This window comes from Lygodium microphyllum, chromosome 3 (genome assembly GCF_053477565.2).
Source record: "Lygodium microphyllum isolate KBCC chromosome 3, Lygodium_microphyllum_v1.1.10, whole genome shotgun sequence".
Classification (NCBI taxonomy): domain Eukaryota; kingdom Viridiplantae; phylum Streptophyta; class Polypodiopsida; order Schizaeales; family Lygodiaceae; genus Lygodium; species Lygodium microphyllum.
The window spans coordinates 164,129,032-164,146,602 of record NC_141137.1 but is presented as its reverse complement, the minus strand read 5'-3'; the positions used below and the strand labels follow the sequence as shown (position 1 = coordinate 164,146,602).

Genomic DNA, 17,571 nt, shown 5'->3' with positions numbered 1-17,571 from the left:
GACATAAAGCTCTATTGGAAATAGTGACAGATAGAAAACACAAAGATAGAGGGAGAGAGAAATAGTACACTTATGTAATCTCGACGAAAGAAATCTCTATAAGAAGACAATAGCATGAGTTAAAACTATTAGAAGAGAAAAACACCGAGAAGAATAATGAAAGACACAAGATTGACCACAGAAACAATGCACAAGATGTAACCAGAAATAGGAATCCACTATGACAAGACTACAATGGTTAAGCACTAGCTCACACACTCCACAAGCTCCCTTTCTCCACACCAAGAACCTACAAGTACATGAATGGATAATGGACTGGCCACAGTCCCTCCTTTTATTGACTAAAATAAAGGAGTTGTCCTACTACATAATAGGCTGACCAATTATCAAATAAGGAATAAAGAGAGTGCCCATAAATAAGGCCATGGGCACTGTGAACCTATGATATGACCACTTCTAACACCCTCTCTCAAAGAACACGGGAACAAGTAATGAATAAGAGCACCTATGGTGAACCATGGATACTCTAGTAGTGTGCACTGCATCGGATGCACCTCAATAAGAAAGAACCTTAAAGGACAAGTCCAAATGCCATAATCCCTCTTTGAAAGTAAAGTAGTTAAGCTAACCACCTTGCATCTCCTATAGCTACACAAACTCCATGGATAGCTCAACATGAAACCAAGATTCCTCCACTAGAGCATTAGTATGCCCTTTGGGTCCCCTCATGCAAGACCACACGAACACATCATGTCACTTATCCTAGCATTAACTTGGTGCTGGACACACCAATCCAAAGTTTGGATCACTAGAAGATGTGTACTCAATGAAACACACCAAATCCACCAATACGAAAGAGAATTAGCATGCCCTCTCTCCACCCTTGCACTTGCACCTTCTAGCTAGTAGCATGTGAGGGTGTGAAATATCACTAGAGTTGAGAAGAACCATCCACTTAAGCCATTAGTAAGCCCTGAGTGAACCAAGATGATGTAGACATGTATGCAATCTCATGCTCTACCAAGCATGACCATGATATGCACCACACAAAGTAGCAACACGTCTTCTTATCTTCCTTCTCTTCAAATGTGACACTATGCCATAACATTCCTTCTCTTCCCCTTCACATACATGACTGCCACTTTTCCGCATCATGATGAAAGCAAATATTCCTCCAAAGACTAGAGCAAGCCAACATGCTCTCTGAAAAGCACTTGTAAGCACCATATGCAAGAAAAGCTCCATGAAATCTGTTAGAAGAATGAAGCATAAATCACAAGGGCATCAATAGGATCATAGTCAAATGAAATGAGAATGAAAAATTACTTGCATGTTACCTCAACTTGGTAGAGAGTAGCAAAGGGGGTGTGATTAGCCTGCAAAGACTTTAGCTCAAACAAATAAAGCAAAATGGAATCAACAAATCACACAAGCATAGTGCATGAACCAAAGCTTAATGCACTCTATATGTGAACAAGGGCTTAAAGGAAAAAAAAAACGTGTGTTGATTTAAAAAAAACATAGCAAGATGACAATGTTGCAATAGTGGCAAATGCAACCTTTGGGTGGCAGAACAACACTGAGTCAAATGTAAGGAATGCATTGTTGAAGAGGTGATATCAGCAATGACAACAAGAACAATGCAAGACAGCCACCCAACTCAACGCAAGAGAAATGCTTATGTAGGAAAAAATGCAAGGTTACATCAATTTGTAGTTAGTTGGCATTTGGTGGGGCTAGAATAAGCTCATGCCACATTATGGCTAAAGGAAGACAAATGCTATCAAATGGCAGTAGCCACTTGTGCAAGCATAGCAAGGCAATACACATCACATGCTAGCAAGCCAACATATCAACATAGACATTGGCATGACACACGTCAACTTCCACACAAACGTTGGCAATGCAAATGCCACAATAGTCGACTAACCCAGCATGACTAATGTAAGCAAGCAAAAAGTCAACCAGATAACATGGACCAACAAAATGCAAGCCTACACACATTAGTCAAAACAACATCAAAAAACGAGATGAAAATGACAATCAAACATAAAAAAAATGCAAAAACTACGAGGCCTACTTAAATCTCATTCACTCAATCAAACATCCTTCACACAACCTAAACATTTGATACCATGTTAGAAGAGAAAAGCATGCATGAGAATAATGAAAGACACAAAATCAATAAAAGAGACAATCCACAAGATGTAATCGGCAATAGGAATCCACTATGACAAGAGTACAATGGTTGCATGCTGGCTCATACACTCCACAAGTTCCTTCTCTCCACACCTAGAACCTAGAATTACATGAAAATATTATGGACTATGGCCACACTGCCTCCCATTATAGACAAAAAAAAAGGACTTGTCCTACCACAAAATAGGCTAGCCAAATACCAAATAAAGAATAAAGAGAGTGCCCATAAATAAGGTAGTGGCCGCCTGTGAACATGTAATATGACCACTTCTAACAAAAACCACCTTCAAGATCTACCAAAAAAAACACAAAAAAAAAACATGAAAGTGGGAGAGAGAGAGAGAGAAACATATCATTATAAATTTGAGCAAGGAAGTCTTCTATAACCCTTTATAGGGCCTGTGCAATCTAGGTAACCTTTTTCATTAACTACTCAATAATACATACAATCTATAATCTATTTTTGGACAAACCTTTGTTTGCTTCTTGATAAAAACCTCAAAACCTACATACTAAAATGTATACTTTGTACACTTGAGAACAATCGACACAACCAAAACAACAGTATACCTGAAATTGGCACCAACAGCCTTGCAAGCTATAACAAATCTCAAAATAGTGTCAAATGGCCAAAAAATTGATGCAATGGCCTTTAAGAGATGATCTATACACCATTTTTCTTGCACACCAAATCTCATAGAAATATGTGATTTGTGCTTTGTTCTACTTTCATTTGCTCCGCATGCGCTACACAAGGGAAAGAATGAGAGAATATTAGAAGTTTTTACCATGGCTTGCTTGCTCGAATCCTGACTCCATTACTCCAATATCCAAAACAGCTTTTAACATAACTCCATGAATCATGTGGTGGAAAGCTTTCTCAAACTATCGTATCGAACACATACAATACATGCAAGGAGAAGCTCACTCAAGTACACAAGAATAGATATGGAAGCAAAATAGTTTTCTTGTTGGATTTTTTCCTTCTTCCACACAACATATAGAATATACACAAAGTATAGATAAGATATAATATAAAGAAAAGTGGCATACTTATCAATTCAGACATTGCACAATTGACTATACTAGTCAATTAGTGCTATAATTAGGTTAGGTATATGTAATTGCAACTAACCAAATACAATAAGCGATGAACCAATGGCCATGTGAGGGCCATAATGACCATTGGCATGATAAGTATAGATGTGTGGACCCATCTAGCTAGGTGTTCCATCATCAACGTCTACATGTGTTAAGCTTGACATCTCAATATCTCTCACTTTGCTTATGGGACAATACATATGCCTCTAGCACCAATCTACTAACAATCCAAAGATGATGCTTCTTCTTCTTTAGAGTAGGGATCAATTATGATGGGTTAGCAGTGGATTACACCTTTAATGATAGTAAAGTGGAAGGACTTTTCTCTGCCTCTAGTTATGCTATTGCTCTAAAAATACCGCATCATGGCTCATTATGATCTCCTTTGTCTTATGGTCATATAATCTATAATCATTTTTCTCATCATTGAAATCCAAGAAGATATGTTTGGTGCTTTTTGGTTGTAACTTGTTCTTATTCTCATCCAGAACATGCACATAGCATCCGCACCCAAAGGTTTCAATATGCAAAAAATATGGTTCTTACTACCAATCTAAGCCTCATCAAGTATTTTCCATCAAGAGCCTTACTATAGCTTTGATTTAATATGAAATCTCTAGCACTAGTATCATTGAGACACAAAATCGGTTATGCAATCACTTTCCCTTAAGCATGTACTTTGGCATTAATCCTTAAGAGTACTTAGTTCATAGATGTTGTTCCTCCTTTCACCTTTTACTAACAAGCTTTCTAGGATTATCTAGAATTTCTGCACTTCTATCCTCATGAGGGTGTTTTGCACTACTACCGACCATCATGGTGATGGACTCTTGTAGAGGCTATATAGAATTGTGTTTAATACCTAGTATGAGTCAATCATTCACTCGCATTGAACTGAGAAGCAACATTTCTCAAAGGCAGTTGTGTGAATAACTCAAGCTTTGCTTGATCCGTATTGTTGTCTCCCCCTCTTTACTTTTCAAGATATCCATTTGACTCATCAACAAGAAAGCTTTAACACCTCAAGCATTGATGCTTGAGGAGTTTTTTGCACTGTTAATAAAGGAGGAATTGTGGCTTAAAGCTTGAGAAGAAAGGAGTAGTGGAGATACTACATTCCCCACGAGTGCGAAAGAAAAAGATGACTGCTCAATGATAACTTTTTTCTCCAAGTGAGTCACCTTAAAGATTTTCGAATAGTTCCCAACTATATATATCATGGAGCTCACAGAACTTTGGGACATTTTGATGTTTTTATGAAATAGCTCTAGTTCTAAATGCAAGGTTCAGAAAAGAGTGACAATGAGGGGCTAATAGAGCGACACTCAAGGATGTATTGCTTTAAGGTCTTACATTAAACTTATATGTAATATATGAAAAAAAAAAATTGTATCATAATGTGAGTGGCTAAAGAAGTTGCATCTTGTTTTCAGAAATTCCATTGGGGTGGGAGGTGTGTTGTCTATTGGCCCTTTTACCATTTTTACCTTCAAATCGATGATCAATCGTCTCTCTCTGTGGCTCTCTCTAAATAAATTTAAGGAAAATAAAGTTCCATGGCCCGGATGAATAATTGGATGATTTATGGTCCTGACGAGAGGTTCACCTTCTTATAGCCCATGAAGGTTGTAGGTTGTCTTGATTGACATATCATATTATTAACCTTTGCCAATAAAGTAGGGAATATTTGCTTTACTACTGGGTCATGACACTGAGTTGAATCCCTGCTAAGGGGATCATTGTCTCGATTGGAGCCCTAGCTAGGGTGCATCTCTAATGGGACCAAATTTAGGGGTCCCTGATAACTTCCAAAACTTGAGACAAAATTCATTGTGCCTTGAGTTAGCTGCTCCATCTAACTTGTAGGCTAGAGCTACATAGGTTTCCTTTTTGGCCATATGGTCAAATAAACCTTACTCGACATTTAAGTTAGGGCTCAATTGGTGTCAGGACACACGCACAACATGGCTCCTTTTCATATCAAGTATACCATGCTATTTCTAGGTTCTCGTGAGCTACAACTATCCTAACAGGTACGAGGCACACTGTAACAATCGTTTAGATGCTTTTCAAGCACTAATGACAACTTTAAGACTAATTGCATCCTACATATATAACAACACCATCCTCGAACAATAAGCACCAACTTTAAGACTAATTAGGTAGCTAATCTAGCCTACACGAACAATAAGCACCAACTTTAAGTTTGTTAATATCATAATAATGCGAGTAAGGTCCCAGTTAAGCGAGGATCCATAATCGTTGAGGTTTTGCGCTCGCTTCGACCCCTCCTATCTACGCGTAACACAGCCGGGGTACCCCTGAGAGAGCAGAGGCTTGTTACGGTGCATCGAGCTTGCTCAAACCCGTAAGCACTGCGCTGCCGCGCAAGATGCTCTATATGGACGCGCAGGCGGATGCGCTTCCTCTCTCACGACTATACTTGAACAGGATCTGTTCTATAGTTCGTACCTCTTGCCTGGACATTCCAGTACAAACAAGCCCTGCACAGCCCGGAAGACGAGGCATGGCTCGGCCGCCAGAGCGCGAATAGTTTGTCGCCGCGGGGATGAGAAGGGCTCGCCCTTCCCTTCTCCCGGGCGCCTTGATGAACGTCCCACTGTGCGCATTCCAGCCGGTGGTGAAGGCTGTCGGGCGATCTGACGGGTCTCCTCTTTTTGCGGGCTCGCACTCAATACTTCAACTGCTATTGTAGGCACTCAACATTACAAAGGATTAATCAAGATGAGGGGGAATTCAAATCTAATGTATAATCCAATTCAGGCAAACTATTCTTCCGCCATTCACCATGTGCTTCATATCCATATATTGTCATTGGTGGGTGCTTTAAAGATCTTTCCTATATTTTGCGGGGCGCCTTGACGAACGTCCCACTGTGCGCATTCCAGCCGGTGGTGAAGGCTGTCGGGCGATCTGACGGGTCTCCTCTTTTTGCGGGCTCGCACTCAATACTTCAACTGCTATTGTAGGCACTCAACATTACAAAGGATTAATCAAGATGAGGGGGAATTCAAATCTAATGTATAATCCAATTCAGGCAAACTATTCTTCCGCCATTCACCATGTGCTTCATATCCATATATTGTCATTGGTGGGTGCTTTAAAGATCTTTCCTATATTTTGCGGGCTCGCACTCAATACTTCAACTGCTATTGTAGGCACTCAACATTACAAAGGATTAATCAAGATGAGGGGGAATTCAAATCTAATGTATAATCCAATTCAGGCAAACTATTCTTCCGCCATTCACCATGTGCTTCATATCCATATATTGTCATTGGTGGGTGCTTTAAAGATCTTTCCTATAGAGTATCCTTCCTGCTTCATATCCATATATTGTCCTCGGTGCTTTAAATATCTGAGTATCCTTCCTGCTCATGCAGCAAATGCCTTGGGGCTTGTATCGCTTGGTCAGAAGCTATCTTTTTCATTGTGCTGCTCCTTCCTTCCTTGACAACGCTTTGCATTACCTTTGGAGGAATCCTTTTTATGCCCAAAATGTTCTTCCACCATTCACTCTATGCTTCATACCCAGATACATTCATTGGTGCTTCAAAAATCTTTTTCCTATATAATATCCTTCCTGCTCATGCATGAGCAGCAAAGGCCTTGGGTCTTGTATGCTTGGTCAAAAGCTATTTTTTTCCCCTTGCACTACTCTTGTCTCAATAACTTGTTAATTTACCTTTGTAGGAATCGTTTTTATGTCCATCACACCTTGTGCATCTTGTAGCGCACCTTCCATTTTGTGCTCATCACAACAAGTACATCTACAAAGAAGAACGTCTTGCCCTAGTTGATAGAGTTGACCAGTAATCATCTGATCGGTTCCAGTTCTTGATTAGAAGACGGATAACACGCACCTTTTCAATGGGTCTCTTTGACAGTCCCCTTTCTAATATATAGATGATATCGTCTTCCCAATGTGCTGTAAGATCTGCCTTTATTTAAGAGTTCAGATTCTTAACTAGACTACTTTCGTGGGCTAGAAAAGGAAGACCCTTCTAAAGCCATCGTCAATCTATCCTTCACCTAATCAGAGTTCTTCCAACTATCCTTAAGATCTTTGCGCCTATCATCTGTCTGAATCACCATCTAAGCTTCACAGTGGAAGCGCACAAGTGAACACAGCCATCTTTGTATCAGTTGGTTTGAAATTAAAGCAATTTTTGTTCTTCTCACTCCTTGCTCAGCGTCTATCCATTGTGCCGTGTAATTTCTACATGGTATTAGAGACCAAGGGTCTCTAAGGAGTGAAGAGTACGCAAGAGGCGAGGGCTTCAACAACGAAAATGAGAAATATTATATGTTGCATTAGGTAGCGATGCTGGCGCATCAGGTGGTGGTGGTGTTGTACTGAGAGTTCAACAATGAGGATTCGTCCCACCAACCTTCGGTGAAGGCAAGTTAGATGGTACAAACTACACTTTGTGGAAGTTTAAAATTACAACTATACTTAATTCTTATGTGCTTTTGGAGATGGTGTTGCTGGGGATTGACCTAGAATTTTAATCCATCCCGACCCATCAGATTCAATTTTCATGATATTTTCAAATGCATATATTTTATTAGCTTGAAAATAAAGGAATGCGGATGCATTGTGTGTCCTAGTTACAAGTTGTTTTGACAATGTTTTGACCTTGATTCAGCATACAACCAAGGCATCAGAGGCTTGGAACGTACTGAGGAGTTAGTATGACATGTAAAATCAAACAAGGATTTAGAACTTGGAGAATCAAGTAGCAGCATAGAAGTTTGCCGAAGGAGACACAACTGAAGTATTTATCACTCAGATCAAGAATCTCGGCGACTAGATGGTTAGTGCTCGGATACAAAAGACTAGTGAGGAGCTAGCTCGGAGGTGTCTTTAGATTTGTCCACTAGAGTTTGATGGATTGATGACCATCCTAAATACTCACGTAAGACCCCAAGCTTTGATGTTTGAGGAATTTTTTGCACTACTAATGGATAAGGAGTCGTAGCTTAAAGCCCAAGAAGGTAGCAACAGTGGGAGATGTTGCATTCTCCACCAATGCGAAAGTCAAAAGTGGTTCCTCTACCAATGGTGACAAAAAGAAGAAGGGTAGTGATAAAAATTTTCAAGGAGAGTGCTTCTATTGCAAGAAGAAAGGACATGCAATTGCAGATTGTCGTGTCAAGAATGTAGATGAAAAGAATGGCACCGGAAGACTAAAGGGAAGGAGACAGTCAATATAGTTTGGAGTTATTAATGGAGCAATCATTGAGAAAATGTATTCCTCGGCACAAGAAATATCTACCACTAACTCATGGGTATTGGATAGTGGCGCCTTTGCAAGAATCCATCACTATGATGATGATGCAAAATGCCCTACTAAGGGCACATGTACTATTTCCTTTGTTACTTGAAATTGTAAACTAAAAAATCTTTCAAAGATATTGTATGTTCCAGATATTAAGAAAAATATGCTATTATTTGCTTCTGTAACTAATCTTGGCCATGAGGTGAGATTCACTAAGATAGGTGTAATTATTGATAGTGTTTGCAAAGTTGTCAAAAAAGGAGAAATAAGGAACAACCTATATGAGGTAAGTGCTCATATAGCCACCACTGGTGTTGGGACAAGTAAAATTTGGCATGAAAGATTTGGTCACATTGGTATTGTAGTGTTAAAGGAGACACATAAGCAAGGTATGGTTGCTCACCTACTTGTAGTAACTAGGAACCATGTGAAGCTTGTATGATGGGCAAGCAATAGAGAAAGGCATTTCCACAAGAAAACAAGAATAGATTGACAGCTCCTCTAGAGTTAGTGTATATTGACTTATGTAGTAAAATACCTATACAAGCCTTGGGAGGATCTTCTTATTTTATGTTGATCGCTCGTCGATGACTATACTAGGAAGATGTGGGTATACTTCCTTCATGATAAGACTCAAGCTTTTGGTAAGTTTACAAAATGGGGTAAAACTTGTTGAGAATGAAATATGGAAAAGTTTGAGGGAGTTTAGAACAGATGGTGGTGGTGAGTTCAACTCAAATAATTTTGAAGAATTTTGCAAGAGAAAAGGGATTAAGTGTCAATTGATGACGCCTCATACACCTTAGCAAAATGGCATTGTAAAACATTGAAATCGCACTATTATGGAAATGGCAAGGTACATGCTTAAGGGCAAGGGAAACGGTGTTGGGCAGAAGCTGCTAATACTGCACTCTACATTCTCAATTGAAGTTATACAAAGGCTCTTAAGGGAAATGCTCCTCAAGAGGCCTATTCTGGTAAGAAACCATCTATCTCACATTTTATAACATTTGGATGTGATTGTCATGCACATGTTCCAAAGTATAAGAGAATCAAGTTAAATCCAAAAAGCACAAAATGTATATTCTTAGGTTATAGTGATAAGCTGCTTACAAATTGTATGAGCAAGAGGAAAAGAAGATCATAGCGAGCTGTGATGTGGTGTTCAAGGAGTAGCCATATACTGTGGAGGAGGAGAATATAATTTCTTCCACTTTATTATCTAGCGAAGAAGTAGTCCACTATATGAACCTATCCTAAGAGTTGTCCCTACCCTCAAGGAAGGAGGAAGCATCATCTTCAAATGATGAAGAAAAAGTCCACCAACTTGCAATCACGCCATTAGAAAAGTCATTTCCGCCTTAAGTTTGTAAGTTGAAGAAGGCATTGTATGGGATGAAACAAGACCCTCTAGCATGATACCAATGGATAGATGAATTCTTTTTATGCTTGAATTTCAAAATATGTGCCTCAGATTCTAACTTGTATGTTTACAGTCCATCAGACTGTAAAGGCTTTGAGCTCTAAGTTTGAAATGACAGACTTGGGCTTGTTGCACTACTGTTTGGGGATTGAAGTCTAGCAAGAGTCTAGAAAAATCTTCATCTATCAAAAGAAGTATGCATGGGAGATCTTAAAAGGATTTGGCATGATGGTGTGTAAGGAGATAGCTACACATATGGGGGTCAATGTGAAGTTATTCATTGAGGATACATCAATACTAGTAGACATTGGGAGGTATAGTAGGTTGGTTGACAACCCCACCTACTTGTGTAACACCAAGCCACATATTAATTTTGCTATTGGTGTTTTAAGCAAGTTCTCAAACAAATCACGAGAAAGTCATTGGAAAGATAGAATACGAGTGGTCAAATACTTGAACGGAAATCTTGCCTATGGTATCACATACAATTTTGAAAGTGCTCTTATGGAGAACCATGACTCAGATTGGAGGGCAAGTGACGAGTGGTTCTAGGAAATTAATTTTTGGATATTGTTTCTATTTAGGTTCAAGAATATTTTCTTGGATCAATAAGAAGCAACCAACTATGGCATTGCTTTCTACGAAAGTAGAGTACAAGATACCTTGCTTTGTTGCATGTGAAGTAGTATGGTTAAGGAGGAGGATCCTATGGCATATCAGAGTACAAGATGAAGATCCAACCGTGCTAAGATGTGACAATCAAAGTTGCATCACCATTACCAAAAATCTAGTTTTTCATGCATGCACCAAACACTTTGAGATCCAGTATCACTATGTGTATGACTTGATCGAGGATAGGATAATAGAGTAGGTCTATTGTCCAATGGAGGATAATGGAGTAGTTATCTTTACCAAAGCTCTTACGAAGGATCTCCATCAAATTCATCTTTAGAGACTCTGCATTGGGTTGAGGATGTAGTTTGAGGGGGTGTGTTAGATATGCTCAATACCCCATCCTCCTAAGGTGTTACCAATGATCCCTAGTGCTCTAAGTTGTAAAACCCCCATTATGAGGAGAAACCATGCGTAAGCATAGACATTGGTTGGATCCTGACTTGTATACCAGATAAGGCCTATTGTGTTAACGTATGGCAAAAAGGTGACCTTTGTGGATCTAGCCTTTGGGTTAGATAGAGTATTTTTGTTGGCAGTAGCTGGAGGCACAATGCATTGAGTTGCGAGGTGTGGGGGGTTATCACAGACCCCTATTTTGGGGTATGGGGGTTGTGAATGTGGCCCCTAACTGGGGGCTCGATGGTAAAGCAAATATTCTTTGGAATATTCCCTGGCCGACTAAGGAAGGTTCATAATATGTTCGGATAGGCGGACCGGAATACCTTCCCAAGCTATAAAGGGAGACCCTTCTAAAGCTATAGTCAATCTATCCTTCACCCAGTCAAAGTTCTTGAAAGGTGAGAAGGATTGAAGATTTCATGAGAGAGCTATGGCAAGAGAACAAGAGCAAGAGAGAGAGAGAAAGAAAGAAAGTTATATTAACGTCTTCTAAAGACCAAAACTGGCCTATGAGACAAACTGTGATACAACTGATGAGGTCCAGCTATCCAAAATAAAAGCGCTGAATAAAAAGCTAAAAACTAAAAACTGAAAATACGGTACTGTGAGTGTGATAAGTGTCGTGTATGTGTATGTGTGTATGTAGCTCTGGTACTCCAGATAATGGCTACAAAAGGGGAACAAATGTCGGTTGTAATAGGGGAACAACTGTCGGCTGTGATAAAGTGGTGCGATGTGTATATGTAACAGATGCATGGAGTTATATTATCCTGGGATGTAGTAGCAGTCGTCAAAGTCGCTAATAGTAGGTGATCCCAATGTGGGAACTCCAACAGTCTCAATTTGTGACCGACATGCCCTTTATTCATCTGTCACTAAAAGAATAAAGAATAAAGTGATGGTGACGGGCGCTCGCCGCCTCCAGTGTGCATGCACGAGTACTGTCAGTGTAGTAATATACGGGTGGCTAGATGGAGGCACCTTTATCCCCAACAACCTCCCACTTAAAGGTGAATTTTTCCCAGTGAGGAGTGAAAAAGAAAAAGAAAAGACAGTACAATAGGATGAGAAAATGTGCCATCTCATCCCATGCCCATCAATCTCTTGAGGAAGGCAAAGCGCTCTGTAGAGAGACTTTTGGTGAGCAGATCTATAGGATTCTGGTCAGTCAAGATCTTGACAAGGTCAACAGACTTGTCCTCAACGACCCCATGTATGAAGTGATACCTCACCTCAATGTGTTTCATCTTCATGCATGGAAGACCGGATTATTGGCTAATTGAATAGCACTCATAGAATCCGAATGCAGTGTAGGAATAGCATCAATACCAAGGTCATGAATCAAACAGCCTAACCATATGGCTTCAGTGGCTACAACATACTCATACGACTCAATGGTAAAAAGAGCCATACACTTCTACACCTTGGACATCCAAGCACCTCCAGCATAGGTGAAAACATAGCCAGAAGTGAGCTTCCTACTATCTGCATACCTTATATATTCAAAGTCAGTGTACCCACGACTCCTGTATCCTAGCTGCCATAGCATATGCACATATCTGCAGTGCCCTTGAAGTACCTCACGATACCCTTCACGGCATCCCAATGCTTCTTGCCAGGTGTAGCCATATAGCATGCCACAAAAAAGGCAATATCTAGACGAGTAGCTATCATGGCATATATGAGACCTGCCCACTGTAGATGCACAGGGAATCTTGGCCATCTCGGCCCTCTGCTCATCTGCCTGCAGACAATTGGCATGTGATACCTTCACATAAGAAGGCAATGAATAGCCAATAGCATTCATGTCCTGCATGTGGAATCACTCAAGGAGTTTATGAATGTACTCCCTCTGTGACAAGTAGAGGAGTCCTTGATTCTTGTTGCGTCTAATGCACATACCAAGTATGTGAGAGGCATGTCCTAGATCCTTCATCTCAAAGCTCTTCTTGAGCTGAGCCTTAAGAGCATCTAGCTCATCATGAGCTTTTCCTGCTAATAGCATGTCATCCACATAGAGTACTAAAATAAGAAAAGATCCATCACGGGATTTCTTTTGTACAAGCACGGATCCATAGCACTATGGCTATAGCCCTGTGACTACATAAAAGCATCGAACTTATGGTACCATTCCCTAAGTGCCTTCTTTAAGCCATAAATACTTTTCTTCAACCTGCACACCAGGTGCTCCCTGCCAAGCTCTGTAAAGCCCTTAGGCTGCTCCATGTAAATCTCATCATGAAAATCTCCATGTAAAAATGATATCTTGACATCCATTTGATACAAGTCCAAGTCAAGTTGCGCTACTAAGGCCAAAACCCAATCATCTTAACCACATGAGAAAATAATTCATCAAAGTCAACTCCATGCTCATGTTTAAAACCCTTAGCAACAAGTCTTGCCTTATAAGCCGGCTTCGGATGTTGGCTTGGGGTGTCCACGCCGAGTACTCTTCAACTTGTACACCCATTTGGATATAGTAGAGTCTTCTTGCCACTAGGCAAGGAAACCGAATCCCAAGTCTCATTCTTATGCAAGGGTTCTATCTCAGACTGCATATCCCTCTCCTAGGAGTGACAATCACCTTTGCGCATAGCATCATCATAAGTGAAGGGCTCTCTTGCATCTATAACTAAGACATAACGCATCAAGGGCTGAAATTGTCGGGGGGTTTCTATCTCTAGTAGAACACTGCATTGCAGGCTCTCCAGCTGGCTGTACAAGAGCTCGTGGCTCCTCTTGAAATATAACCCTGTGTATCTCCACTATCTTCTCAAGCTACCTATGCATCTTGCCTTCAAGGAAGACTACATCATCGCTGCGTATGACTTTCTATGCCTGCATATCCCATTGACGGTAACCCATATCTCTTGCATATCCATAACCAAGGAATATGCATTTAACACTCTTAGGATCTAGCTTGTTATGCTTGTCCTTGAGCACATAGCAAAATACCTCACATCATCCAAAGACATGTAAATGCACATAGGAGGGAGGCTTTCGTGTCCATACCTCCTCTGCAACTTGGAAATCAATGGCACTATAGGGCGATCTATTAATGATATGCACGACAGTTGTAACTACCTCAGCCCAAAAGTGTTGGGGTAGGCCTGCATAGCTAAGTATATTACGAATCCTTTCCCGGATGGTCCTATTCATCCGCTTAGTCCTACCATTCAAGGGAGGAGTGTAGGGGGTAGTCGATTGACACTTGATACCCCTCTCATCACATAATTGCTCAAAAGCATATGAGACACACTCACCCCCATTATCTATCCTTAGGCATTTCAACTTATGCCCACCAGACTGGTTTTCTGCCAAAGCAAGTCATCTCTCAAAAACTTCCAATACATTGGACTTCTGCTTTATGGGATATTCCCATAATTTATGTGAAAAATCATCTATGAAAGTAACAAAATACTTCCACCCATAGACTAACATGGCATGGGCCCACAAACATCAGAATGAACCAAAGCCAAGGGATCACTCATGCATGACATACCAAACTTCTTATGCATAGACCTAGTCTGCCTCCCATAAAGACAATGATCACGAGAATCAAAATGAGAATACTCAAGGAGTGGTAATGATTGTAAACCAGAAAGAATTTTCATTCCCTTAACAAACATGTGTTCCAAACGGGCATGCCAAAGAGATACATGAGGCAAAGAGCCCACAGACAAAGCATGATCAACTTTAAATCAAAAAACAACTAAGGTGTAGAGGCTGCCAACCTTGGCACCTCTCAATAGCACAAGCTTGCTAAGAGTAATCTTTCATGCAGAGTCTCCAAGAGATACATGATATCCTGCATCATCAATCTATCCAACGAACATGAGACTGCGTGTCAATGTAGGTACATGATATACATCGTGCATAACAAAACGGTTGCTAGAAGAAAATTGTAGCCTAACATCACCAATACGGACAATCTCAAGACACTTGTCATCACCCAAGCACACAGAACCCGAAATAGAATGGTATGAATGGAACCACCCTCGGCATGTAACATCTTCTGTAAGCATATAATCCCCATCACTATCCTTGGGTTGTATAACATTGATCTCTTTAATTATATTGGAGTAGACATCCCCTAAGGTGTGACAAATCCTACAGGTGATGCAACTCCACCAGAACGATGAGACGAAGGCAGTGCATCGGTGCTTCCACAACAACCACCTAAGCCACCCTCTCTCAAACCTACACGAGAGCGAGGAGTAGCACGTGTATCTCGAGCCGACCATAGGCTCACCACATCCACATCTTTGCAGCATCCCCCAGAACCACTCCCTTCATCAGGCCTAGGTCTGGAGCGTCAACCTCATCTCTAAAAACCGAAGCATCAGAGTGTACTAAAGTAGATCTAACCGAACGGCCTAATGGTGCCTGAGATAGCTCTTGGTCCACCATATCTCTTAATTGAGCCATCTGATTTGGAGACATACGTGTGAATATCTCCTGCAACTCCTCGTCACTCATCCCTCGACTCATATTTTCAAAGGTCACCTACACAAAAAGAAAGTGATGGTAGCATAATCAATATAAAGATTCAAGCAAAGCACGGTCCCATGCCAATGTCTTGGCACAACTCCACATACACTGGAAGGTTGATAGACACGTCACCACAAAAGAACGAGTCCACCTCATTCCCAAAGAATTCTCAACCTCCTATCTTTCCGTCATCGTTACTGGATTCTATCTCCTCTACAGACTCCAGGTCATCTTCGTCCTCGTCTACATTGGGGATTGTCAAGTTTTAGGAAAGTAAGAAGAACCTTTGCAAATTCATGCTCATGTTGATCACCCAGTAGGGATGGGGAGGGTCTCTGGTGATGAGAAGAAATAGAGAAAGACAAAGACACAAGGAGAACATGTTGTTGACAATGATCAATAGTCTTCTAACATTGAGGATCAATAATAGGAAAATGATCACAAGATAGTTGATGACAAATAGTTGCCATTGATGATTAACTCCAGGTTGATTGTGGTGGCATGAAGCACTTTGTATTTGGTGGTGGTTGATGGTGGGAGTGGATGGATACAAGTGTGACACAACACCATACCCGATTAGAGCTAGGTGGTTCCCTTAGAGGGTGGTAATGGCAATCAAGCAATAGGAAAAAAAAATCAATGATGGCTTCATGTGAGGGTTGAAGCCAGCAGGTAGGCTTTGATAAGAAAGGGGGTTAACCCTCTTTATGGTTAACCCTCCTACAAAGGCAAATTCAATTTTTATTTTCTTAAATTTTTCAATTATAAATAACATTTCAAAATACTTCCTCAAGGGCCTAATTTCTCCCATGGTCTCATGCAAGGATCCTCTCTTTTGACATGGCTTGAGCCTATTTTTATATACAAAAGGGTCTTTCCCTCCTCTCATTTCTCTTATCTTACAAACTATTTCCCTTCTCACATGTCCAAGACGTTTTAGCTACCTTGCTTTCTTTCCTCTTGGATTGTTCTTGCTCACATGTGAGGAGGCTTCTTTAACTTGATGTAACAAAGAAAAATTCAAATAAGAATTGTCCTTTTTCCTATCTTTGTCTAAAACTGTCCTCTTATTCCTATATATGACACATTTTCATGGAAATTCTATTAAAAAAATTGTTCTACATTAGCTTTTTTTAAAATCACTCTATGTTTGACTAATAACGAGCAAAGATGAACTATTCCCATGCTTTTTTGGAGTTGTAACTAGTGTACCCCCTCCTAATGCACATTGCAACACATGTGAGCAACTGGTCACCACAATGAAACCAAAATGTTGCTACAAGCTCAATGTCAAAACCAATAGATACACCCTTATTCTTTCAAGGACTTGATGTATAAAATTTTACATGTAAACTTTTTTTGATCACTCTATCTTTGACTAATAACAAGAAAATATTAACTATTCCCATGCATTTTGGAGTTGTCACTAGTGTAGCCCGTCCTAATGCACATCACAACACGTGATAAAATTTATGGTCAATGTGCCCTTGATCACTACAATGAAACCAAAATGTAGCTACAAATGTAGCTACAAGCTCAATGTCAAAACCATTAGATACACCATTATTCTTTCAAGGATTTGATGTATAGAACCATGACTATCTCTCAAATAGCCTACACACATACATACAAATCTAACGATTGCTCACAAAATCAACATCAAACATTGTTGCTCAAGCACTCAACTCGCCACAAAAGGATGATGATGAAGAGAAGAGAATAAATTATATGAAGCTTCACCATACATAAGTCCCTCACTCCACACACACTCTCCTACACTCCCTCTTTTTTTCATTCTCATACACTTGGACAATAGAGTAGCAAGAGAGATAGAAAGCTAAGTTAACACACACATGAAATTGCCTCTTCTATTCTTTTTAATCCTTTTTATACATGATTGTTAGGGTTAGGGTCTCCCTATTCCCTTAGTCATCTAGCCCACCTTGGAGCCATGTGACTAAATTTCCCTCCTTTGCATGG

The 17,571-nt window shown here is 40.2% G+C and overlaps 1 non-coding gene across 1 annotated transcript; it reads left to right on the top strand.

Annotated features, from left to right (window-relative positions):
• Positions 1-5,733: 5,733 nt before the first annotated feature.
• On the top strand, positions 5,734-5,970 carry LOC148039117 (small nucleolar RNA U3). Its single transcript, XR_015690491.1, has one exon. It is a non-coding gene; the product is annotated as a small nucleolar RNA U3 (small nucleolar RNA).
• Positions 5,971-17,571: the final 11,601 nt, after the last annotated feature.